Here is a 27965-nt window from a genome sequence, read left to right as displayed (position 1 = left end):
AGGAACTGCCACAGAATTCATAGCCAATGAGTGTTTGTTGAATGAATGAATGAATGAATGAATAAAGGAAGAAGAAAGTTCTATACATAAACACACACTCATAGTATCTCTTCTATAAAATCAGAACACAGAGTGCCAAAGCCACAAAAGCAGGCACAGAACTTGTAATTGTCCATGTCATTAGGCACAGTGTCCCACCATTAAGACTGAAGTGGGCTAGCATAGGCTAAGGTAACTGAGGAACTTGCATTCCTTATACCCTGAAGCAACCTTTACTGAGCATCTTCTCTGTGCCCAGCACTTTGCTGGATATTGTGGATTCCAACATGGGAAAAACACTATTCCTCTCCTCTGGGCACACTATCTGGTTGGAAAGAAACTCATAGAGGTAAAGTTCCTGGACAGAGTGATAGAGGCTCTCTCAAGGCAAACAAGGATGGTTAATTCATGAGCGAAAGCACTTGTCACATTGGTGCCTCGACACTGCTCACCAAGGCTGGAGCCTATGCTAATGAGAACAGCCAGGAAGGAGAGGATACCAAAAAAGTGGGCTTGGCCAGGCCACAAAGGACCCTGTGTGCCATGCTGGGAAGTTTGGGCTGAGACCTAAGTCCTGCTTTTTTGTTTGGGTTTTGTGGTCATTTGATCTATAAATTAGCACATCTGTACAGTAAGTCAGTGGAATATTAAAATGTTAGTAGTATTGCAAATAAAAATTTGATTGACTGCAAAATAAGAAAAACGATGACCTAAAATTTGGTACTTTGTATTCTAAAAGGGAGCTCCAAAGGATGGCAAAAGAGACAGATATACAAATAAGATGTTTTCAATGCCTTGTACTCCTAAGTTGAGTGTAACTATCACCAAAACGTGTGGGCTTATCAGACTGTGACGCTACCTAAAGGATCTCAAAATAGCTCTGCTCTGCTGTCTGCGGCAGACAAGGTTCTGCTCTATTCGGCAGTAGCTCATTCTTTACTATTGTTGCTATGTGACAAACTATTGGCTCTCAGTGTTAATCCAAGCCTGCTAGAGAAGGAGGGCGGGCAGAGGGCTCTGAGAGAAGCATCTTTCCCAGAATCTAATGTAACAAACGTGTCCTGGGCATTTTCAAGATTCCCGCACGGTCCCTGGCCCTGAAGATACAGATATCCAGTTCAGTTCAGTGACCATTTATTGAATAACTCCTATATGGGAGGCACTGTGCTGGGCTCCAGGGATAGAAAGATAAATAAAATTCACATGGTTTTGCCCTCAGTTGCTCACTATCTAATGGGAGAGAGAGTTTTGTAAACAGGAAACTACAATCTAACATACAAGATGCAATGAAAGAGGCTTGGATGCTGTACAGACACTCAGAGGGGGTGCTTCAGGTGAGGTCAGCTTTGGACATGGTGATGTGCTTGTGGGAACCCATATGGAGATCTCCCATGGACAGCTGGATGTACAGGTCTTTAGGGAAATCAAACTCGGTCCTTGCCCTGGAGGGTCTTGCTATGGAGTGAAAGAAACAGAAATGTGAATATAATAGATCAGTTACAATACTCTGTAGTGAAGGCTAACACAGGGGTTCACAAAGTTGATGGTATGACTACCTTGGCCTGGAAGTTGTGATGTCCCTCTAGGAGACAGCCTAGGAGGAGCTGAGTCTTGAATGATTCAGAGTGGTTATCCTTGTTAAAAAAAAAAAAAAAAAAAAAGGAGAGGCCTATGTGAAATAATTGAGCAACTCCTCTTTGGCTCTGTAGTCTAGGCACAGGTAAGAGGAGAGTGCCCAGAGCTGGCGCAGCAAACATAAAGCTTAGAAGCTGGACAATGGCCACTGGTAATGTGGCTTACTGGGGAGCTGAATGTATCACCTGGTGACATAAGATGTTTTGGGGTGTTGAGGTCATTAGAGGCAGACAAGGCAGCAAACCCAGTGTCCCCCACTCTGCCAACCTACAGACATCTCATTCTGTAGGACTTCAGGTACATCTCCATGAGACTCAGGTGAAATACCTGCCTTGTTCTCCTACCTGCAGCCTCACTGCAGGTTTATTCTTTGCACTACTTCTTTGGCTCATCTTGGCATAAATCAAAGTCAGAGCAATTTCAAGTCAAGTCCAAATCAAGATTCTCACTCATTCTTGAACATTAATTAAATTCTGTGCTTTGACCCAACTCAACTTTCTGGGTAAGGGAAACAGACTCTATAAGGGCCTGATGAAGTTCCTGTTGCCGTAGCTAGAAGTGTGTAGAGCAACTAATAGGAGATTCGTGAAGTCATGTATTAATTTATCAAAATTGTTTGAATTGGCACCTCATGTGGCAAACAAAGGGTTAACCTATCCACAGGGCTCTTGCAAAAAGATAAAGGAAAAAAAAGTAGAAAAAAATTGGGCAAATAACCGTCCCCAAACAATAAACAGTTGTGGCTGACAAACCTTAAGGTGACTCCCAATAATTCCCACCTCCTGGTGTCCGTGCCTCTGTGTAATTCCCTCCCCTGAAGTGTGGGCAGAAGCTGTGGCTCACTTCTAACCAGTAGAATACGGCAAAGGTAATGGGATGACACTCCCAGATCATGCTGTGTTAACGTATGACTGTATCAAGAGCAGCCACGTTGAGGAAGCCCACCTGGCAAGGGACTCTGGGTGGTCTCGAGGAACTGCAGGAGGCCATCAGCCAACACAAAGCCGGGGCCCTCAGTCATACAGCTACAAGGAAATGAATTCTGTAACCATCTGAATGAGCTTGGAAATAGATTGTTCCTCATTCTAGCCTCCCAATGAAAATGTAGTCCAGTTGACACTTCATGCAGCCCTGGGAGACCCTGAAGTAAGGACCCAGCGAAGCTATGCCTGGACTCCTGACCCACATAAACTGTGAGATAATAAATATATGTATTGTTTTAAGCCACGAAATTTGTGTAACTTGTAATGTAGCAGTAGACAGCTAAAACAATACAGGAAAGGAAATACCAACAGGACTTTTTTATTTATTTATGGCTGTGTTGGGTCTTTGTTTCTGTGCGAGGGCTTTCTCCAGTTGCGGCAGGTGGGGGCCACTCTTCATCGCGGTGCGCGGGCCTCTCACTTTCGCAGCCTCTCTTGTTGGCGGAGCACAGGCTCCAGACGCGCAGGCTCAGTAGTTGTGGCTCACGGGCCCAGTTGCTCCGCGGCATGTGGGATCTTCCCAGACCAGGGCTCGAACCCGTGTCCCCTGCATTGGCAGGCAGATTCTCAACCACTGCGCCACCAGGGAAGCCCAGGACTTTTTTTTTAATGCAAATGTATGTATGTATGTATGTATGTATGTATGTATGTATGTATGTATGTATTTAAGCCTCGCTGGGTGGCTTGTGGGCTTTTAGTTCCTGAATCCTTGGCAGTGAAAGCAAGGATCCTCACCACTTGGCCACCAGGGAACTCCCCATGCAAATGTATTTTTAAGTAGGTAATATATTCACATGGTTTAGCACTGTAAAAGACATCTTTTTTGTCCTACTCTTGTCCCCCAGTGACCCAGTGCCCCACCCCAGTGACAATCTTTGTTACCAGTTTCTTCCGTATGCTCCCAGAGCTAATCAGTACACATATGAGGAAACAAATGTGTATTTCTTTGCCTTTTTAAAACTATTTTCTTTTAGTTAAGTGGTATTATACATATGCTATTCTGAACCTTTATTTTTTATTTTTATATTGTGAAATACATCATACCCCCAGAGGAGTGTATGAAACATATACATACATTTTAAAGACAAAGCCAACACTTGTAAAACCATCATCCAGGTAATGAAATAAAATAAAGCCAGTATCTTAGCAGCCCTGCCCCTGGCTGGGTGGCCTCTCCTATCACAAACCCCTTGCTTCTCTGAGGACGTAACCACTACACCGACTTCAGTCGTTATCATTCCCTAGTCTTTATTTTATTTTATAAATTTCTTTTATTTATTTATTTTTGGCTGCGTTGGGTCTTCGTCACTGCGTGCGGGCTTTTTCTAGCTGCGGCGAGCGGGGGTTACTCTTTGTTGCGGTGCACGGGCTTCTCATTGCCGTAGCTTCTCTTGTTGTGGAGCACGGGCTCTAGGCACACGGGCTTCAGTAGTTGTGGCACATGGGCTTAGTTGCTGCATGGCATGTGGGATCTTCCTGGACCAGGGCTTGAACCCGTGTCCCCTGAATTGACAGGTGGATTCTTAACCACTGCACCACCAGGGAAGTCCCTTGAATGCATTTTTGACTTATAATATTTTCAACTTATGATGGGTTATAGGGACATAACCCCATCTTAAGGTCGAGGAAGGTCTGTATTTGCTTATGTGTGAAATGACACGTTCAAGGTTATTCAGGGTAACGTTATAATAGCAAAGACTGAAAACAACTTAAATGTCTAGCGGCTAAGGACTGCTTCAATAATTTATGATGCATCTTTACAAAGGAACATGCAGATTTTTTAAAAATTTATACAAGCCAAAAAGGAATATCTTTCAAGATACATTGTTAAGAAAGAAAATAGCCAGGTGTAGAATACTGTGTATAATATGCTACAGCACCTACAGTATATATGCACATATGCTTGTATTTGCAAAGAATATCTTGAAAGGATCCTCAAGAAAATAGGTATAGTGGGTGATCAGGGAATTAGGGTGGAAAGAGACTTTTTTTACTCTATGTCCCTTTGCACCTTTTGGATTTTCTACTAGGTGCACATATCACCTAAAAGTAAGTTAAATAATTTTAAAATGTATTGAGCTCCGATTATAGGCCAGTTCTGTGCTAAATCCTAGAGATATGGTGGTGAACAAAACAAAGACTGCTTTGTGGAGCTCCTCGTCTAGTGATGGGTGACTGTCACTGAAACCATCGTTGGGGTGATATGTGATGAGTGCTATAATAGGGGACATTGAGGCACTTAGGAGGAAAGTAACACAAAGCAGGGATGTCTAACAGAGCCTTGCAGGTGGGCAGGCAGCCTGATGTTTACGTGAGGAGCAGAAAGAAGAGGGAGCCCGCCTGTGGAGGTGGCTTACAGAGACCACAGGCCCCAGCAGAGGAAACAGCATTTATGGAGGGAGAGCAGAGCTCTGTCCATTTGAGGAACTGAAAGAAGTTCGGCTCAGCAGGAAGTTGACAAGAGCGGAGTTGGTTTTCAGAAAAAGCCACAGTAGAAGTATGGGGAAAGGATTGAAAGGGGACAAGAGTGGAGTCCAGAAGACTGGTTAGGAAGCTTCTGCCGTCACCAGGTGATAGAGGACAGGTGGCTGGATCAAGATGGTGGCCGTGGGGATAGAAAGGATGGGACAGATTCCAGAGACATTGAGAGTATAGAATTTACAGACCTGGTGGTTGGATGACAGGGTGAAGGAGAGAGAGGAGCAGTATAACAATAAAGGTTAATATTTGGTAAGGATTTACCACGTGGTAGTACCTGCCCAGCACTTGACATGACTCCATCATTCAGCCGTCTCAGTGATCTGGAGAGGTTAGGTCTGCCACGGTGAGAGTGTACAGATTTAAAGGAGCTTAAGGAACTTGCTTGAAGTCACATAGGTACTGTGTAGCATAATCAGCATTTGAAGCCATATATCTGGCTGCCAAGTTCATGCTCTTGACCCATCTCTTAAGGGTGGCTCCCAGGTGTCAAGTTTGGGCAAATGAGTGGTTGATGATGCTATTTATTGAGAGAAGAAGGTTTGAGGAAGAAAATGGGCATCTGATTCTTCTAATTTAAGGTCCCTGCAAGACCCTACCTGAGTAGGTTAAGTACAATAGGCAGTTTTACATATAAAACTGGAGAAAGTTCTGGGCTGGAAATTTGGATATCATCAGGATACAAATAGTGCCTGAGGTCAAAGGAGTGGATGAAATTAGACTGAGACAAACTAAGTAAGAGCAAAGAGGAGTCAGTACAGTTTTTTTTTAGCAAGGAAGTCACATGATCAAATCCTGTTTATAGGAAGATAACTCTGGTAGCAATGTAGAAGACTGGCTGATTTGGAGACATATGTAGTAGAAGATCCAATACATGTGTTCATGTTATCGTTTAATCATCTTCCAAGCATCACCACACACTTTGTGCCAGGGATCACCAAGCCCAGGGAACACAGAAACAAACCAGACCCTGTCCTTGACCTTGGGAGACTTTGGGGCCAGGAAGGAGTGAGATTAGTGAACCTCATGTTACAAGAGGAGTAGGTGGGTACAGGGTGCTGTGGGAGCACAGAGGAGGGAGAGGAGATCTAAATCCACCTTGGGCAGGAGGTTCCGTAATAGAAGACATGGCTAGGGGGTTCCCTGGTGGTCTAGTGGTTAGGATTCAGCACTTTCATGGCCTGGTTCAATCCCTGGTTGGGGAACTGTGATCTCGCAAGCTGTGCATCTTGGCGAAAAAAAAAAAAGAAGATGAAGAAGCAGAAGATGAAGCAGAAGACATGGCTAGAGGTTCATTACTTCTTGATGAACAAGTAAGAGACACCTAGATGAGTAACAGGCAGACCATCGCAGGCAGAGCCAGCAGGGTGGGTGAAGGTACCACTAACTTAAAATGCTTCATTCAGTAACTTCATGGGATTCAGTGAGACTGGGGCAATGGGTGCCTGTGTGGGGAAGGGAAGTAGATAAGGCTGGAGATCTGGATAAGCTCCTAAAAAGCTGGGGTGTGCTTAAAGAAGGAGATTGAATTTTATCCTGAAAATAGTGGTAAAACTTTGGAGGTAAGCAGGGAGGTTATGTGATCAGATTTGCCCTTTAGAAAGATCCCTGTGGCTGCAATGTGGGGAGTGGGCAGGAGGAGGCCAGATGACCGGCAAGAAACATAGCTGGGAGGATGCTGTAGTGGGAGTGGGGAATGGTGGTAGTGATCCAGGTAGAAATGATAAGGACTTGAACTCAGGTGTATGTACTACTCAGCTCTCTCTAAGTTACGCTGCATAACAAACAACTTTAAAATCTCATGGCATATGGCAACATATACTTATTTTTCGCTCATGTAACATGAAGGTTGCAGGTTGGCTATCCCTCTTCTAGATGCAGCTGCACAAATCTTTTCTTTCTGGAACCCAGGATGAAGGAACAGCCACCTTCTGAGTCATGTTGTTCTCATAGCAGAGGGTTGGAGCAAAAGCCCCCCGGTCAAGCCACACAATTGCATTTAAAGCTCTGCTCAGTTGTGACAAAGGTCACATACACTTACATCCCACTGGCCAAAGCATATCAAGTGGCAAAATCCAAAGTCAGTACGCCGGGGAAATTTGTTATGCGTTGTAGGGAATGAATGATTGTGAACATACAAGACAGTTGATAGCAACCTGTCGTTGAGGACAGAAAGGAAAAATTGATTAGAATCTTATCATTTGGTGGGATTTGATTAGATGTGGGGGATGTGCCAAGGATTACCTCAGGTGGTTAAGTCAAAGGTGGTACCACTCAGTAAGAAAAGGGATACAGGAAGAGGAAGCTTGTAGTAGATGATGCTCAGCATCAAATCTGCCTTCTTGTGATAACGGTACCCTGGTTTTGCTTTAAGGGAACCATTCCTCCCCCACTTTCAACCATTATGCTTCAGGTGAAACTTCTTCTGGCCCCTTACCAAGGGTGGAGCATGTGACCTAGTCTTAAGCCAATAAGAACATTCTGTACTCTTGAACACAATAATCGGTTCAAGGTGGGGTTCATGACACAAATCTGGTCAATCAGAGCCAGTGAGGCTCAATTTTAGGTCTTTAATTTGCTGACTTGAATGAGAAAGGCCAGAGTTATGGCAGCACCACGGGAATGGAAAAGAGCCTAGGCATAGAGTCAGCACAGAGGAAGCAGGGCAGGGAGAAGATATGAGGCTGGTTCCTGGTGATACCACCTGAACTTTGACCAAGCCATATGTGGAACAATCCCAGGGAAATATGAATTCTAAGCATCAGAAGCCCAGAGGGAAAAGCTAGAGAATGAGTGTTTCATGGAGGTAAGAATAATCTAAGCAAGAGATAATGTGGAATTGAAATAAGTCAGTGGCTTTGGAAATGGATAGAAAGATTGAGTGAGAAACATGTTTGAAGACCGTGGAATTTGTTGGCTCACAGCACATGGGGGTTAATGGAGAGAAAGGTGAAGTTGATGATGTACTAATAGAGAGCGAGAGATATTTGGAGAGATGGTGAAAGCATTGAGATCAAGAGTACAGGGCTTCCCTGGTGGCGCAGTGCTTAAGAATCCACCTGCCAATGCAAGGAACACAGGTTCAAGCCCTGGTCCGGGAAGATCCCACCTGCCGCGGAGCAACTAAGCCCGTGCACCACAGTTACTGAGCCTGCGCTCTAGAGCCCGTGAGCCACAACTACTGAAGCCTGCGAGCCACAACTACTGAAGCCTGCGCGCCTAGAGTCCGTGCTCCGCAACGAGAGAAGCCATTGCAGTGAGAAGCCTGCGCACCGCAACGAAGAGTAGCCCCCGCTCGCTGCAACTAGAGAAAGCCGCGCACAGCAACAAAGAACAAAAGCAGCCAAAATAAATAAATAAATAAATAAAATAAATTTATTAAAAAAAAAGAGTACAGAAAGTGGGGCATCCTTGAGGGTCAAAGAATAGGTTCTGTTTTGGACATGTTCAATCTGAGGTGCCTATTGCGGACAGAAAGGCTGGTATGGAACATGATAAACAATGGGTCAAGAATGGAGATGTAGACTTGGAAAATGTCAGTATATAGTTAAGAGTAGAAGCTAAGGGGTAAATGAGCTTTCCCAGAGAAAGCTGATAAAATTGGAGTGGAAGAGAGTCATAGGCCTTGAAGAATCACATCCTTTAAGGAGCTGGCAATGATGGTGGAGAAGTGACAAGACTGAGAGGCATGACTTGGGAAAGGGAAGGGCAAAGTGCTGCAGGCACCAAGGACTCGGGGAGTCTCCGGAAGTAGGGGGTCTTTCCTAACACCCCCCTCTCCCATACAATCTATACCCAATCCATTGGCAAATGCGATCCATTCTATTTTAAAAATAAATCTCAAATCTCTCCCCTTATCTGTGTCCCCACTGCCAGCATGTGGTCTAAGCCACCATTCCACCTGCATAAGGAGACGTATTCACTGGTCTTCCTGCTGCTACTTTTGCCTCCTGTCAAAGTAGTTCTTCCACGCAGAAGCCAGAGTGATCTTTTCAACATGTTAATTGAATCAAGTCACTGCTCCAAGCCCTCCAGTGGCTTCTGCTGTGCTTAGAACAAAGCCCACAGATGATAGGGAACCAGTGGAGGGCTTTAAGTAGGGGAGTGACATAATCAAATTTTTGAGAATTTGGAAAGCATCTGAAAGTTACTGTAATAGCCTGGCGGAGTGGAGAAAGAAGAGAAGCAGAGAGTCCAATGAGGAAGCTGTTAAACGATGAAAGAAAATGTAGAGGGGATGGATTTGAGGACTATTTAGGCAGTTGAATCTGTAAGGTTGGTGGTTGAATGGCTGGCTCCTTGAGGGCTTGAGGTTTCCAGTTAGGGGACAATAGTGCTATTAGCCAGGAATAGGAGACAGTGGTGCATCTAGGCAGCTGTAAGCTGCAGGGGCAAACTGGTCTGGCTTAAAATTCAGGGTCACCCATCTCCCTGGGCCTTCAACAATGCTGAGAATATTACCAAGCATCTCTGGTCAGCTCTCTCTCCAGGTCTCCACAAGACTATTGCTAATCTTTTTTTTTTTTTTTCTGCTAAATTATGTACTCCTTTGCCTTCCTCTTTTACTCTCATTAGATGGCCTTGCTTCCTACCGCACAGAGCAAAGATAAAGCATCAGAACACAACTCACCCACATCCTTAGGCCTGGTGTCTACCCCATCTCTGGTTTCAATACTATGGCAGAGGGCTTCCCTGGTGGCGCAGTGATTAAGAATCCGCCTGCCAATGCAGGGGACATGGGTTGAAGCCCTGGTCCGGGAAGATCCCATATGCTGCAGAGCAGCTAAGCCTGTGCGCCACGGCTACTGAGCCTGCGCTCTAGAGCCCGCGTGCCACAGCTACTGAGCCCACGAGCCACAACTACTGAAGCCCGCGTGCCTAGAGCTCATGCTCCACAACAAGAGAAGCCACCGCAATGAGAAGCCCATGCACCACAACGAAGAGTAGTCCCTGCTCACTGCAACTAAAGAAAGCCCACGCGCAGCAACGAAGACCCAACACAGCCAAAAATAAAAATAAATAAATAAATTTATTAAAAAAAAATACTATGGCAGAATGAACAAAACCCTCCCTAGATTAGAAGAGAAATTTGGGAAATCAGAGATCTAGTCCAGAATGATGCTATCCTTTCCTGGTAGCTCAGATGGAGGCATTATCATATATTATTTTTATGAAAAAAATCCCCAGGAGGAAAGCAAATGCATTTGGGGGACAAAAAGGCCAAGGAATTTTTATCATTTCTCAGGGAAAAGGGCAAAATCATATCAATCAGAGGAAATTATGTTTTTCACTGGACTAGACAGTGTGGAGTTGGAAGAAATGAATTCTGTGGTGAGAAGGTGAGTTTGCCATTTGGTAACTGAGGAGCGAAACAGCTACAGCTATGGCTGATACAGAGATTCAGCTGAATGCCTAAGATTTTACATCCCTGTTAAGAGTCCAGAGCACTCCCCCACTACCCTTAATCCCCTTGGAAAGTAGTAGACACCCAAGCAGAAGAAGGTTCCACTGACATCCAACTGGAATGTGACACCAGAAGAGGTACTCTCATGCCTGGAGGGATGGGGAGTCCCAAGAGGCAGGAATGGGACTCAAAGTGAGGAAGGGCTTAGGGAAGAGGCTGGCCAAAGAGCCAGAGGAGAGCATGAGGGAGGATCCACTTGACAGAAAGGGAGCCCTTCACTCCTCCCCAATCTCATTTTCTGGGCCCTCCTCCTCTGCCTTTAAAATGCTGAGTGGAGGGACTTCCCTGATGGTTCAGTAGGTAAGACTCCGCTCTCCCAATGCAGGGGGCCTGGGTTCGATCCTTGGTTGGGGAACTAAGATCCTGCAAGCCACGTGGTGGGGCCAAAATAAATTAAAAAAAAAAAAAATGCTGAAATGCTGAGCTCCCCAAGACTTAGACCTTGGCCACCTAATACCACTCTCCATCCCTGGGCAGCCTTTCAGTGCCATCTCTACATATGTCCAGTACATGTTTGTTGAATGAATCGTGCATAAATGAAGGTGAAGATTTCTGGAGCAAGATGATGTTATGGGGTCAATTGTGTTCCCCCCAAATTTGTAAAGTCCCAATGCCCAGTATCTCAGAATGTAGCTTATTTAGAGATAAGCTCTTTAAAGAGGTGATTAAGTTAAAATGAGGCCGTTAGGGTAGGGCCCTAATCCAATATGACTAGCCTTCTAATAAGGAGAGGCAGAGACACCAGCGATTGGAGCACACAGAGAAAAGGCCATGTGAGGACACAGGGAGAAGGGACTGTGATATTGTGATATAAGAAATATATATTTGGTCTTTGTCTCCAGTTCATGGCACAGAATTCCTAAAACCCTGAGTGATGGGGGGAGAGGAGTGTCTTTTGTTATTCATAATAAGCTCCTTTCAATCATACCTGAGTTTATGCTAATGATGTACTCTTGGTGGGCCCCCTGGGTAGCTTCAGGAGCTACCAGAAGCCCACCAAGCTTGGGCAGCCCCTTACCAGAGGAGCCAGCCATGGGATTAGAGAGTTGGAACTTTCAACTCCATCTTCACCCACCCACTTCTGGGGAGAAGGGAGGGGCTGGAGATTAATCACCAAAAACCAATGATTTGATCATGATTTGGCTGCGTTGGGTCTTTGTTGCTGTGTGTGGGCTTTCTCTAGTTGTGGCGAGCGGGGGTTACTCTTCGTTGGGGTGCGTGGGCTTCTCATTGTGGTGGCTTCTCTTGTTGCAGAGCACGGGCTCTAGGCACGCAAGCTTCAGTAGTTGCAGTGCATGGGCTCAGTAGTTGTGGTGCACGGGCATAGTTACTCCGCAACATGTGGGATCTTCCCGGACCAGGGCTCGAACCCATGTCCCCTGCACTGGCAGGCGGATTCTTAACCACTGTGCCACCAGGGAAGCCTGAAACATTTGTTTCTTGAAGTTTCTGTAGGTTAGGAATCCAGGAGCAAATTAGCTGGGTGGTTCTCTCTCAGAGGCTGCAATTAAGGTATCAGCTGGGGCTGCAGTCATCCCAAGACTCTACGAGGGTGGGGGAGGGGGGAGAGGGATTTGCATCTGAGCTCACTCACGTGGCTATCGGCAGGCCTCAAAAGTTTCATTTCCAAAAAAAAAAAAAAGAATTAAAAAAAAAAGATCCATTTCCAAATTCCCTCAAATTAAGCTCTGCATGAGACAGCCTCACAACATGGCAGCTGGATTTCCCCAGAGTGAGCCATCCAGAGAAAGAGAAAGAAAGCCCCCAAGACAGAACCACCATCTTTTCATGAACTAATCTTGAAAGTAATATTCTACCACTTCTCCTGTATTACCTTCCCTAGAAGTGAATAAGTAAATCCAGCTCATGCTCAGGGAGAGGGTGTTACACAAAGATGTGAATACTGGGAGGCAGGGATAACAGGGAGTTATTATAGAGACTGCCCACCACGGGGGGGAATGTGCTCACCTCTTTACCTTTTCCTTCTACCTGCTGGCTAGAAGACAGAGATGGTGGCTGGAACTCAAGCAGCCACCTTGTACTGTGAGGTGATCTTGGAAGTGGAAGGTGTAAATGGCACAGCAAAAGGATAGAAAAAGAAGCCAGGGTCCATGTCATTGTGGAGAACCATTCCCTCCATGTGCTGTGTGTCTCTCAGTTTTTATTTATAAATTTATTTATTTATTTATTTTTGGCTGTGTTGGGTCTTCGTTTCTGTGTGAGGGCTTTCTCCAGTTCTGGCAAGCGGGGGCCACTCTTCATCGCGGTGCGCGGGCCTCTCACTGCCGCGGCCTCTCCCATTGCGGAGCACAGGCTCCAGACGCGCAGGCTCATTAGTTGTAGCTCACGGGCCCAGCCGCTCTGCGGCATGTGGGATCTTCCCAGACCAGGGCTCGAACCCATGTGCCCGGCATTGGCAGGCAGATTCTCAACCACTGCGCCACTAGGGAAGCCCTCAGTTTTTATTTAGAGAAAGAAATACTCTTATGTTGTTTAAGTCATTGTTATTTTGGATTTTCCAATTACTGCCAGCCAAACCTAATCCTAAATGATCCAGGTTCCTTTGGTGTGGCCCCGGAAACTACTCCAATTAGTAAAAGGGCTGGTTTTTTATTATTTTAATGCATTAGATATGATCATTACAAGGACTTGCTCTTTTTCTTTTAATATAAATTTATTTATTTATTTATCTTTTTATTTTTGGCTGCGTTGGGTCTTCGTTGCTGCGCATGGGCTTCCTCTAGTTGCGGCAGCTTCTCTTTTTGAGGAGCACGGGCTCTAGACGCGTAGGCTTCCTTAGTTGTGGCACATGGGCTCAGTAGTTGTGGCTCACAGGCTCTAGAGCACAGGCTCAGTAGTTGTGGTGCACAGGCTTAGTTGCTCCACGGCACGTGGGATCTTCCTGGACCAGGGCTCGAACCGGTGTCCCCTGCATTGACAGGCGGATTCTTAACCACCACACCACCAGGGAAGTCCCCAAGGACTTGCTCTTGATGTATGTTCACTGAAATCACTTTCAGTCTCTTGCCCTCTCCTTTAAGTTCAGCCCCAAACTGTTCTGTGTTCCCTCACCTTTGACTCATCCTCTCTCTCCTTTCAGCTATTTTCCCATCAAGAGGCAGACACTTGGGGCTTCCCTGGCGGTCCAGTGGTTAAGACGCCGCTTCCACTGCAGGGGGCGTGGGTTTGAACCCTGGTCAGGGAACTAAGATCCCACATGCCGCCAGGAGCGGCCAAAAAAAAAAATTAAAAATAAAAATAAATAAAAACAAACAAACTAACAATAAAAACCCACAGTGTAAAAAAAAAAAGGCAGATACTTGAATATAGTTGTAGAACGTGGAGAAGAAATTGGCATAGAGAAGGAAATTAAGAATCCAGAAGGGAGTCAGGAATGCCTGACAGAACAATGCCCTAGAGCAGCGGTCGGCAAACAACAGCTGCCAGTTTTTGTAAATACAGTTTTATTGGAACACAGCCCCACCCATTCGTTTACCTATTGTCTATGGCTGCTTTCTTGCTACAAGGGAAGAAAGGCCCACAAAGCCTAAAATATTTGCTATCTTGTCCTTGACAGAAAGTCTGCTGACTCCTGCCTTCCAGGAGGCAGGGGCGGGGCTTGGGAGCACAGAAGGAGTCAGAGATGCTGGTGAGGCTGGAGAGATAATAAATAGTTCAAGAGAGTGACTGTGGGCCCTAGCCCAGCAGGAAAAGCAGCATGATTAAGGTGAGGCGGAGAGAAAGGAGAAAGATTCAGAGTGGACAGATGGGGAGGCTGAATGCTTCTGAAAGGCAGAGGGAGTGGGTGTGTGTAACATCCCCTGGAGGGGATGTTAACGACTAAGATTGCCCAGGTGCTGAGATCCTCATGACAACTGAGGGTTTCGTCCGGACCCCCTGGTCAACCACGAGCACAGATCTCTGGCCCCTTTGCCTTCCATTGCCTGCCCCTGCCCCGGGCCCAGATGCCGAGTTTTCGAAGAGTGAACAGTGACAGGAGACGGCTTGAAGAGACCAAGGAATAATGGCGAAGAGCTGGCAGGAGGAGCTTCAGAGTTAGAGCCCCGGGCGGAGGAGGTGAGGGAACCCGGAGGAACCTCTGCTCCTGCAGCTTTTGGGACACAGCCATCTTCTCTAGCCCCAGTGAGAGCAAGCTCCTCGAAGTGCGGGTCCAGGCTGAGGGCTTTGTTTGCCATGAAGGGGGAGCAAAAGGCCGAGGAGAAAAGGAAGGAGGAGGTGTGATGGGTGAGGGAGCTTGAAATAGCCTAGCGTTGAGCAAAGCAAAGAAAGCAAGGCAATGGGTTGGATTTCCACAAACTTAACTCCAAGATCAGTAATATGTAACTATCATATTTCAAGCAGTAAAACAATCAGTGACTAGCTACTGAGAGTCCCTGTAAGAATTAGGAGGAGAAAACCTCAAAACAAACAAAACAAGGATTAATTTTTTCCTCTGGTAAAAGTCCAGAGGTAGTTTGGTCCATGGTTGGCATTAGGGATGCCAGACGGTATCAGAGACCCAGGCTCCTTCTACCCCCTCTGCTCCGTCCATCTTCCTTTCCTAAGTTATCTCTGTTCCGAGATCTAGCAGCCATAACATTTCCATTCCAGTCAGGAGAAGGAGGAAATGGGAGAAGGAGGTCCCTATAAGGACCCTTCCCAGAAACCGCAGCTGCCTTTACATATCCCATTGGCCAGGACTTTTACACGACTACACCTTGCCACAAGGCAGCCTTGGAAATATGAATTTCATTCTGAGTAGACACATGCACACCTAAATTTTACAGACCAAGTAGAGAACATATACAGGGAAACAATTTTCTCTGCCACATTCCATCCTTATATCTATATATACAAAAGACGACCATACATCCCAGTTCGCATGGAAGAGTCACAGTTTACACTGCTATCCCACATAATTATTAACAGAATTCCTTTTCACTCAAAAGTGAAAAAAAAAAAAAAAAAGGGGAAAAGCTTGGTGGTTCCTCAAAAAGTTAAACATAAAATTACCATATGATCCAGCAATTCTACTTCTAGGTATATACCCCAAAGAATTGAATGCAGGGACTTAAACAGATACCTGTACACCCATATCCATAGCAGCATTATCCATAATAGCCAAAAGGTAGAAACAACCAAGTGTCCATCAACAGCTAGATGGATAAACAAAATGTGAAATATACATACAATGGAATACTATTCAGCCATTAAAAGCCTGAAATACTGATACATGTTAACAACATGGATGAACCTTGAAAACATTATGCTAAGTGAAAGAAGCCAGTCACAAAAGGACAAATACTATATGATTCCATTTATATGAGTTACCTAGAACAGGCAAATTCATAAAGACAGAAAGTAGTTATAAGGGCTGGGGAGTGGGAGAAATGGAAGTTATTATTTAATAGGTACAGGAGTTTCTATTTGGGATGATGAAAAAGTTCTAGAAATTGATAGAGTGATGGTAGCACAACAATGTGAATGTATTTAATGCCACTGAACACTTAAAAACTTAAAATGATACATTTTATTTATTTATTTATTTATTTTATTTTTTAAAATAAAGCCTAGGCATGCCATCTTACAGAGAAATCTAACACTTTTTAAATCTTATTTTATTTATTTATTTTTGTTTTGTTTGTTTAATTTTATTTATTTATTTTTATTTATTTATTTTATTTTTGGCTGTGTTGGGTCTTCGTTTCTGTGCGAGGGCTTTCTCTAATTGCGGCGAGCGGGGGCCACCCTTCATCGCGGTGCGCGGGCCTCTCACTATCGCGGCCTCTCTTGTTGCGGAGCACGGGCTCTAGACGCGCAGGCTCAGTAGTTGTGGCTCATGGGCCCAGTTGCTCCGTGGCATGTGGGATCCTCCCAGACCAGGGCTCGAACCCGTGTCCCCTGCATTGGCAGGCAGATTCTCAACCACTGCGCCACCAGGGAAGCCCCTACATTTTATGTTACGTATATTTTACCACAATTTTTTTCTTAATAGATTTATTTATTTATTTATTCTTGGCTGCATTGGGTCTTCGTTGCTGCGCACGGGCTTTCTCTGGTTGTGGTGAGCAGGGGCTACTCTTCATTGTGGTGCGTGGGCTTCTCATTGCGGTGGCTTCTGTTGTGAAGCTCTAGGCACGTGGGCTTCAGTAGTTGTGGCACGCGGGCTCAGTAGTTGTGGCGCACGGGTTTAGTGGCCCCACGGCACGTGGGACCTTCCCAGACCAGGGCTTGAACCCGTGTCTCCTGCATTGGCAGGCAGATTCTTAACCACTGCGCCACCAGGGAAATCCCATTAAAAGTGAGAAAAAACCTTAAGGTATCTACCCAAGAGAAAAGAAAGCATATATGTCCATACAAATACTGACAGTTCAGAGCAGCTTTTTGTAATAGCCAAAAACTGGAAACAACCCAAATGTACATCAAGAGGTTAATGGATAAGCAAACTCTGGTATATGTATACAATGGAATCCTATTCAGTAAGAAAAAGGGATACACTCAACGATACTTGCAATAACATAGATGAATCTCAAAATAATTATGTTGAGTGAAAGAAGTCATATAAAATAATTTATGCTGTATTTATATATACATTTATATAGAATTTACATACTTCCTAGAAAGTGCACACTACTGTATGGTGACAGAAGTAGATTGGTGGTGGCCTGTTGGGGGGTACAAGGAAGGATAGGAGAGGAGGATCACCAAGGAACACACGGAAGCTTTGGCAGAAGTGATGGATAAGTTCATTATCTTGATTGTGGTGACAGTTTCATGGGTATATACAGGTATATACTATGTCAAAACTTTTCAATTTATACACTTTAAATATGTGCAGTTTTTTATATGTCAATGATACCTAAATAATGTTATTAAAGTAAACATGCACACGTAATTTCATTAACATATGAATAAATAATATTAAAAATAATTTTTTAAAAAGTGTCCTAGTTTGGATGATAAATTAAATGGTCACCCTATATATATTCTTCTCTCCACTTATAAAACACATTCACCTGCTCCCCAATAGAGAAACCCCCCAAATCCCACTGTATCCAGCTCAAAGTCTATAACCTAAGTCTATAACTACCCACTGGGTCCAGATAGAGGTGCAACCTATAAACTAAAAGACAAACTGTCTTTAGATATGTACTAGTGGAGTAGGAACAAGATAATCACAATAAAAATGACTGTTCTGAAAATAAGAGAAATGTCCACTATCCCCCAAGGACACAGGAGAGGTTGGTGTTGGGGAGATGCCTATTGGGGCCACACAGTTTTCAGTGCCTGTTTCCTGCCGGTGCGGGTTTGGAGCCTGGGAATGGCTTCAGGGTTGAGTAGTCACAGATGTTTTCAGGCCAAACTGGTGGTTACTTCGGTAATACAGTAGCCCCCCCCCCCTTATCCACGGTTTCGGTTTCACTTACACTTTCCCTGGTTTCTGTTAGCCAAGGTCAAATGCCATCCGAAAATATTAAATGGAAAATTCCAGAAACAAACAATTCATAAGTTTTAAATTGCACACCGTTCTGAGTAGTGTGATGAAACCTTGCCCAGTGTACCTTTGTCCCGCAGGGACATGAATCACCCGTTTGTCCAGTGCATCCGCACTGCATATACTTCCCGCCCCTTAGACATTTAGTAGCCTTCTCAGTGATCAGATCGACTACTGTGGTGTCACAGAGCTTGTGTTCAGGTAACTCTTATTTCACTTAATAATGGCCCCAAAGAGCAAGAGTAGTGGTGCTGGAAAAAACAGTTTGTATAGTGTTCAATACTATCCATGGTTTCAGGCAACCACTGTGGGGTCTTGGAACTATCCCGCATGGATAAGGGGGGACTACTGTTTAATTCTTTCACTTAGCAGCCTTCCAGACCATTTGCTTCATGTGCAAATGACCGCAGTCAAAGACCTCACCTAGATAAAATTTTTAGGCTGGGAGACTTTGGTCTACAAGTGAGCCTCTGTGCTGAGCTTATTGGCAGCCGCTTTCAATGCTTCTAACACAGGATGGGAAGGCAAATTCCTTAATCCCATTTTTTGCCTTCAGGCTCCTGGCCTCTGGGGGAAAGTTAGCCTTATCTCTCACTATTGCTCCTAAGCCACTCCTCATAATTGCCTTGGTTTGAAATACCAAAGCAGAGGGCTTCTTTCAGCCCCGATTGTCTCCATGTTAGGGAGCCCTTGGACAATTTGGATTGGGGGCTGCCAGCAGAGTACATTCCTTGCTACCTCTGCTGAAGACTGGAGTGCTTCTGTTTGTGTGTGCCCTCCTCTCTGAGGACTCTTTTTTTTTTTTTTTAAATAAATTTATTGATTTATATTTATTTTTGGCTGTGTTGGGTCTTCGTTTCTGTGCGAGGGCTTTCTCTAGTTGCGGCAAGCGGGGGCCACTCTTCATCGCGGTGCGCGGGCCTCTCACTATCGCGGCCTCTCTGGTTGCGGAGCACGAGCTCCAGACGCGCAGGCTCAGTAGCTGTGGCTCACGGGCCTAGTTGCTCCGCGGCATGTGGGATCTTCCCAGACCAGGGCTCGAACCCGTGTCCCCTGCATTGGCAGGCAGATTCTCAACCACTGCGCCACCAGGGAAGCCCTCTGAGGACTCTTGAAATCAGAAAACAGCACCCAATGCACACGATGACTGAATACTCCCTACTAGTTCTCCAGTATTCCTGCCCCATTTGGAACTTGCCTTTCAAGGGCGGCCGGCACTTGTGACCCATTAGTGTGTTGTGAAGTCAAGCGGGTCACAGCCAACTTTTTTTTAATGAGGTAGAATAGAATAGAAAATATCAGATGCCTGCAGCCCAGGGCAGAATAGAAGCTCTACTCCACGAAATTCCCTGCTCAGCTGCTTCCAGCTCCCTGGGTCACCCTCCATTGCTGATGGGTGGCCTTCAGCCTCAGGCACCAAGTTTGTATCTGCAGACCAGGCAGAAGTCTGTCAAAAGATGGAGAAGTAGGCAAAGGGTACACCAACAGTCTTTTATTTTCTGTTCCTAGAAGCTGCCATATAACACTTCTGCTTGTATCCCATCAGCAAGAGTTTAGACACATGGTCACATCTAGTGCAAGGAGGGTGAGAGATGTTATTTTCATTCTGGGTGACCGTGTGCCCATTTAGTGATATTACAATAGGAAAAAAGGAGAGAAGAGGTTCATTATAAGGCAACTAATAGGATTTGTGTGTAGATTCAAGGCATTATGAGGGGTAACCAATTCTTTCTTTTTTTTTTAACCAGTGATTTCTTTCAAAACTCTCAGAGCTATTCTCACATAGCTAGAAGAAGACACCTTGTTCTCGGTCTGCATTTGACCCATTTCCACCTCTTCAACCACTGGATATAGTGCTTAAACTTAGAAGTAGAGACAAGATTCCTAGGTTCAAATCCAGGCTACCCCACTTATGAGCTGTGCGACGTTCGTTGGCAAGTTATTTTAACTTAGTCTTAGTTTCCTTGGCTGTAAATGATGGAAACCAATAGTATTATAGCAGAGTATTTTTACGAGGATGAAATATGAATTTGCATGTAAGGAAGTAGAGTGCCAGGCACATGATAAGCTCTTAATAAATGATAATTCTAATTTTTTTTTTTTTTGGCTGTTTTGGGTCTTCGTTCCTGCACGCAGGCTTTCTCTAGTGTGGCCAGCGGAGGCTACTCTTCGTTGCGGTGCGCGGGCTTCTCATTGCAGTGGCTTGTCTTGTTGCGGAGCTTGGGCTCTAGGAGCGTGGGCTTCAGTAGTTGTGGCCCACGGACTCTAGAGCACAGGCTCAGTAGTTGTGGCGCACGGGCTTAGTTGCTCCGCGGCATGGGGGATCTTCCCGGACCAGGGATCGAACCCGTGTCCCCGACATTGGCAAGCAGATTCTTAACCACTGCTCCACCAGGGAAGTCCCAATAAATGATAATTCTAATTTATTATTCAATAGCTCCTTGCTGCCTGAAGGCTTAACTACTCAGCACATGAGAGTCTTCTAGAATGTGTCTGTGGTGCCCCTAGTGGGTCCCATTCCCCATTGTATGGTCCGTCATTTATTTATTTTTTAATAACACTGTTTCCAATTAAAAAGTAATACAACCCAACAACCTCACCTCTAGGAATCTATCTTTTTTTTTTTTTTTTTTTTTTTGTCTGTGTTGGGTCTTCATTGCTGCGCGCGGGCTTTCTCTAGTTGCGGTGAGCGGGGGCTACTCTTTGTTGCAGTGCGCAGGCTTCTCATTGCGGTGGCTTCTCTTATTGTGGAGCACGGGCTCTAGGGTGCGCGGGTTTCAGTAGTTGTGGCACGCGGGCTCAGTAGTTGTGGCTCGCGGGCTCTAGAGCGCAGTCTCAGTAGTTGTGGCGCACGGGCTTAGTTGCTCCGCGGCATGTGGGATCTTCCTGGACCAGGGCTCGAACCCGTGTCCCCTGCGTTGGCAGGCGGATTCGTAACCACTGCGCCACCAGGGAAGGCCTAGGAATCTATCTTAAAGAGAGACTCGCATGACTGCACAGAGATGTACCTGATGTGCCGCCATTGTTGGAATAGCAACAAACTGGGAAGCAACCATCAATAAGAGAATATTTTAAAGTTATGGTTGCAGCAACATGGATGGACCTAGAGACTATCATACTAAACAAAGTCAGAAAGAGAAAAACAAATACCATATGATATCACTTACATGTGGAATCTAAAATACGACACGAAGGCGCTTATCTATGAAACAGAAGAAGACTTACAGACATAGAGAACAGACTTGCAGTTGCCAAGGGGGTGGGCAGAGGGAAGGACTGGGAGTTTGGGATTAGCAGATACAAACTATTATATATAGGATGGACAAACATTTAGGTCCTACTGTATAGCACCAGGAACTATATTCAATATCCTGTGATAAACCATAATGGAAAAGAATATATATATGTATAACTGAGTCACTTTGCTGTACAGTAGAAATTAAACACAACATTGTAAATCAACTATACTTCAATAAAAATTTTAAAAAATTATGGAACAGCCAGAACTCTGGAATCCCATGAAGTCATTTAAAAGTCCTAGACTGGGGACTTCCCTGATGGTCCAGTGGTTAAGACTCCACGCTTCCACTGCAGGGGGCAGGGGTTCGATCCCTGGTAGGGGAACTAAGATCCTGCAAGCCAAAAAAAAAAAAAGTCCCAGACTGACTTCCTCTGACACCACTCTTCCTCTATCCCGTCTCCAGCCTTCCTGAGGGGTCTCAAACTTTCCACTCTTGTTCCTATTGTGAGACTTCTACGTAAGCCTGTTCTTCAGCTTGGCAGGTTCTGTCCTTGACAGATTTCATTTGGATATGGCTTTCCCTTAACCACCTCTTTCAATGTGAAGGAGTCCCTCAGCCTATCTCTAGCACATCACCCTGTTTTATTTCTCAATATAGCACTTTCTCTTAATTAATTAATTAATTAATTTACTGTTTGCCTCTCCCAACTGGAACATATATGCCAGGAAAGTAGTGCCCTAGTCTTGTTTACCATTCCGACGAAAACTGAGCCTGCTGCATAGTGGGGATTCAATAAATATTTGTTGAATAAATAATATTAGCTATACTTATTAAGTGTTTTCTCTTTTCTGGTCATTGTCCTACGTCCTTTAAGTATATTAATATATATAGAATCCTTACAACAATTCTATGAGGTATTTACAATTATTATCATATCATTTTACACATGAGGCATTTGCCTAAGGCCAAGCAGCTAATACGTTGCAGAGCTGAATTTCAACCCAGGGAGTGGGTCCCTATATTATGACCTTAACCCCTACATAACATTGCCTCTTAAATGTCAAGAACCAAAATATACATAATGTAGCTAAGGCAGGGCTCAGGGCAAAATTTATAACTGTAAATGCCTATATTTAAAAAGAAGAAAGATCTCAAATCAATTACTTAAACTTCCGCCTTAAGGAACTAGAAAAAAAAGAGCAAATAAAACTCAAAGCAAGGAGAAGGAAGGAAATAATAAAGACTAGAGCAGAAACAAATGAACTAAAGAGCAGAAAAACAATAGCGAACATCAACAGAACCCAAAGTTGGTTCTTTGAAAAGATCAACAAAAGTGATAAACTTTTAGTTAGACTGACCAAGAAAAAAGGAGAGACGATTAAAATTACTAAAATCAGAAATAAAAGAGAGGACACTAATACTAAACTTACAGAAATATTAAATATTATAAGAGGATACCATAAGGGGAGCTGCTGATCAAAGGGTACAAGCCTTCAGTTATAAGATGAATAAGCCCTGGGGATCTAATATACAGAATGGTAACTGTGCCTAATGATACTGTTCTGTGTATCTGAAGTTTGCTAAGAGAATAGATCTTAAGCATCCTCACCACACATACATACAAAAAAGGTAACTGAGGTAATGGATGTGTTAATTAACCTGACTGTGGTAATCATTTCGCAAAGTATACGTAGGTCAAATCATCATGTTGTATACTTTTTTTTTTCCCATTTTTTTTGCCACACCACAAGGCATGTGGGAGGTTAGTTCTCCAGCCAGGGATAGAACCCGTGCCCCCTGCGTTGGAAACGCGGAGTCTTAACCACTGGACCGCCAGGGAAGTCCCATGTTGTATATTTTTAATGTGTACAATTTCATTTGTCAATTATACCTCCACAAAGCCAAAAAAAGGAAAAAAAAAAAAGAATACTATGAACAACTGTACTCCAACAAACTCGATAATTTAGATAAAATGGACAAATTCTAGAAAAGCACAAATATCAAAACTGACTCAAGAAGAAATTGAAAACATGAATAGGCCTATTACAAGACATCAAATTAATAATTAAAAACTTCCCACAAAAAAAGTCCAGTCCCAGATAGGTTCACTGGTGAATTCTATGAAACGTTCAAAGAAGAATTAATACTAATTATGGTAGGTTGAATAATGTCTTCCCCAAAATACCCATGTCTGTTGCAATTTGAAGAATCTATGAATGTTAATTTATATGACAAAGGGATTTTACAGATGTGATTAAGTTAAGAATCTTGAGATGGGGAGATCATCCCGGATTATCTCAGTGGACCTGGTGTAGTGACAAAGGTCCTTCTAAGAGGGGTGATGGAAAAGTCAAGGTTAGAATGCCATGTGAAGAAGGAAGCAGAGGGAAGCAGAGTCTAAAAAAGAAGCTACTACCCAGCTGGCTGTGAGGATGGAGGAAATAGCCATGAGCAGCTTCTAGAAGCTGGAAGAGGCAAGGAGCAGATAGATTCTCTCCTGGAACTTCCAGAAGGAACCAGTCCTGTTACATCTTGATTTCTCACTTTAGAGTCATTTCTGGATGTTGAATCTGCAGAAATGTAAGAGAATAAGTTTGTTATTTTAAGCCACTAAGTTTGTGGTAATTTGTTACAGCAGCAAAAGGAAACTAGTACACCAATCTTCCACAAACCCTTCCAAAAACAGAAGAGGAGGGAAAACTTCCCAATCATTGCATGAGGCCAGTATTACACTGATACCAAAACCAGACAAAGACATCACAAGGAAAGAAAACAACAGACCAACATCCCTCAAATTTAGACACAAAAATCCTGAACAAAAGACTAGCAAAATGAATCCAACAATATATAAAAAGGAAAGAATGAATATATGTGTATCACTGAGTCACTTTGCTGTACAGCAGAAATTGATACAACATTGTAAATCAACTATACTTCAATAAAAAAAATAAAAATTAAAAACATATAAAAAGAATTATACCATGGTATATAATTATACCATTATACCGTGATCAAGTGGGATTTATCCCAGGAATACAAAGTTGGTTTAATATCTTATGCAGAAAAAATTTAACATGTGAAGCTTGAGACTGCTATCCTTAGAAATGCCTGCTTGCAAGGTTGGCCCTTGGCTGGCATCTGGGAACGTGAATTTAAGGACTGGTAAGAGTAGCTCACTATGCCTACACTGTTTATACAAATCATGTGGTTTATGCTAAATACCTGCTTTCCTTCTGGGAGTCTGGAATTTTGATACATGCTAGACAAAGCATGCCTATATGACCAGCCTTTATTAAAAACCCTGGACACTGAATTTCAAATGAGCTTCCATGGTAGACAATATTTCACATGTTGTCAGGACTTGTTGGAGGGATTAGGCGTGTCCTATGTTGCCTCCACTGGGAGAGCACTCTGGAAGCTTGTGTTGGTTTCCTCTGGACTTTGCCCCTTGTGCTGTTTCTCTTTGCTGATTTTGCTCTGTATCCTTTCACTATATAATAAAACTTAGCTGTGAGTATGACTACATACTGAATCCTATGAGTCCTTCTTGTGACTCATTGATCCTGAAGGTGGTCTTGGGGGTTTGAAAATCAATTAATGTAATACATCATATCCATAGAATAAAGGACAAAAACCATATGATCATCTCAACAGATGCAGAAAAAAGCATCTGACAAAATCCAACACAGTTTCATAATAAAAATACTTAGCAAACTAAGAATAGAAGGGAGTTTCTGCAGCCTAATAAAGGGAATATATGAAAAACCCATAATTAAAATCAAACTTAATGATGAAAGACTGAATGATATCCCCCTAAGATCAAGAACAAGACAAGGATGTCCACTGTCATCACTTCTATTTAACATTGTTTTGGAGGTTCTAACCAGGGTAATCAGGCAAGAAAAAGAAAGAAAAGTCCTCCAGGTGCTCGCTTCAGCAGCACATATACTAAAATTGGAACGATACAGAGAAGATTAGTATGGCCCCTGCACAAGGGGGACACACAAATTTGTGAAATGTTCCATATATTTTTTTTTTGGCCATGCCCTCGGCAGTGTAAGCATGGAATCCTAACCACATGATCGCCAGGGAATTCCCAAAGCATTCCATATTTTTAATTATTAGAGAAATGCAAATCAAAACTACAATGAGGTACCACCTCATACTGGTCAGAATGGCCATCATTAAAAAAATCTACAAATAACAAATGCTGGAGAGGGTGTGGAGAAAAGGGAACCCTCCTACATTGTTAGTGGGAATGTAAATTAGTGCAGCCACTGTGGAAAACAGTATGGAGGTTCCTCAAAAAACTAAAAATAGAGTTTCCATATGATCCAGCAACCCCACTCCTGGGCATGTATCCGGAGAAAACTCTACTTCAAAAAGATACGTGCACCCCTATGTTCATAGCAGTACTATTCACAATAGCCAAGACATGGAAACAACCTAAATGTCCATTGACAGATGAATGGATAAAGAAGATATGGTACATATATACAATGGAATACTACTCAACCATAAAAAAAAATGAAATAATGCCATTTGCAGCAACACAGATGGACCTAGAGATTATGATACTAAGCAAAGTAAGTCAAAAAGGGAAAGACAAATACCATATAATATCACTTATACGTGGAATCTAAAATATGACACAAATGAACTTACCTATGAAACAGAAACAGATTCACAGACATTGAAAACAGACTTGTGGTTGCCAAATGGGGGGGTTGGGGGAGGGATGAATTGGGAATTTGGGATTAGCAGATGCAAACTATTATATATAGAATAGATAAACAACAAGGTGCTACTGTATAGCACAGGGAACTATATTCAATATCTTGTGATAAACCATAATGGAAAAGAATATGAAAAAGAATACATATATGTATAACTGAATCACTTTGCTGTACAGCAGAAATTAACACAACATTGAAAATCAACTATACATCATAAAATAAATAAAAAGTCATCCAGATTAAAATGGAATAAGTAAAACAATCTCTATTTACAAATGACGTGATCTTGTGTACAGAAAATTCTAAAGAACTCACTAAAAAACTATTAGAAATAATAAATGAGTTCAACAAGGTTGCAAGATACAAGATGAATATATGAAAATCAATTGTACTTCTATACGCTAGCAATGAACATTCCAAAAATGAAATTAAGAAAACAATTCAAGTTAAAATAGCAAAAAAAGAATAAAATACTTAGCTGTAGCTTTAAAAAAAGATGTGTAAGTCTTGTACAATGGAAATAGCAAAACATTGTTGAAGGAATCAGATCAGATGTAAATAAATGTAAAGACATATTCACAGATCAGAAGACTTAACATTTTAAGATTGACTGATTAATTTACAGATTCAATACGATCTCCACCAAGATCCCAGCTGGCTTTTTAAAGAAAAATTGGTAAGCTGATTTAATATTTAAATGAAAATGCAAGGGACCCAGAATAGATAAAACGATATTGAAAAAGAAGAAAACAGTTGGAGGACTCAAACTTAATGATTTTAAAACTTGAGAGGGTACTGGCATAAGCAAAGGCATATAGATCATTGGGCAAGAATTGACAGTTCAGAAATAAACTGTACATTTATGGTTAATTGATTTTCAACAAGGGTGTCAAGACAATTCATGAGGGAAAGAATAATCTTTTTAAGAAATTCTGCTGCAATAACTGAAATGCAAAAGCAAAATAATGAAGCTGGACCTCTACCTCACACCATACACAAAAATTAACTCAAAATGGATCATAAACCTAAATGTAAGAGCTAAAAACTATAAAATCCCTCAGAAGAAAACATAGGACTAAATCTCCATGACCTTGGGTTAGGAAACAGTTTCTTAGATATAACACCTAAAGCACAACACCCAAAAGAAAATAAATAAATTGGACCTCATCAAAAATTTAAAACCCTTGGGAGTTCCTTGGCAGTCCAGTGGTTAAGACTCTGTGCTTTCACTGCAGGGGGCATGGGTTTGATCCCTGGTTGGGGAACTAAGATCATGCATGCTGAGTGGTGAGGCCAAAAATAAATAAATTAATTAATTAAATAAAATTAAAAGCCTTAAAATAACTATAAGTGGAATATAACCTTTAAAATTTTGAATCACTATGTTCTACATCTGAAACTTATATAATATTTTACATCAACTATACATCAAAAAAAAGTAAAAACTTTTGTGTCTCAAAGGACACTACAAAGAAAGTGAAAAGATATTCCACAGAATGGAAGAAAATATTTGCAAATCATGTATCCAGAATATGTAAAGAACATTTACAACCCAATAATAAATGAACAGGTAACTCAACTTTAAAGCGAGCAGAGGATTTGGACAGATATTTCTTTAAAGAAGATGTACAAAGCAACAATAAACACATGAAAACATTTTCAACAGCATTAGTCATCAGGGAAATGCAAATCAAAACCACAATAAGATACTACTTCATGCCCACTAGGTTGGCTATAATCAAAGATAGACACTAACAAGTGTTGGTGAGGATGTGGAGAAGTTGGAATCCTCATATATTGACGGTAGGAGTGTAAAATAGTGCAGCTCTGTGGAAAACAGTTTAGCAGTTCCTCAAAAAGTTAAACATAGAGTTGCCATATGACCCAGCAATT

General features: G+C 42.9%; 1 long non-coding RNA gene across 1 annotated transcript; it reads right to left on the bottom strand.

The window, feature by feature from the left end:
* Window positions 1–18888: 18888 nt before the first annotated feature.
* Window positions 18889–23254, bottom strand: LOC309609091. Its single transcript, XR_014233258.1, has 2 exons — window positions 21054–23254; window positions 18889–20696 (listed from the first exon to the last, which is right to left on the bottom strand). It is a non-coding gene; the product is annotated as an uncharacterized lncRNA (long non-coding RNA).
* Window positions 23255–27965: the final 4711 nt, after the last annotated feature.

This window comes from Balaenoptera borealis, assembly GCF_965194805.1.
Source record: "Balaenoptera borealis genome assembly, chromosome: 13".
Lineage (NCBI taxonomy): Eukaryota > Metazoa > Chordata > Mammalia > Artiodactyla > Balaenopteridae > Balaenoptera > Balaenoptera borealis.
This window is presented reverse-complemented; position numbering and strand designations above follow the sequence as displayed.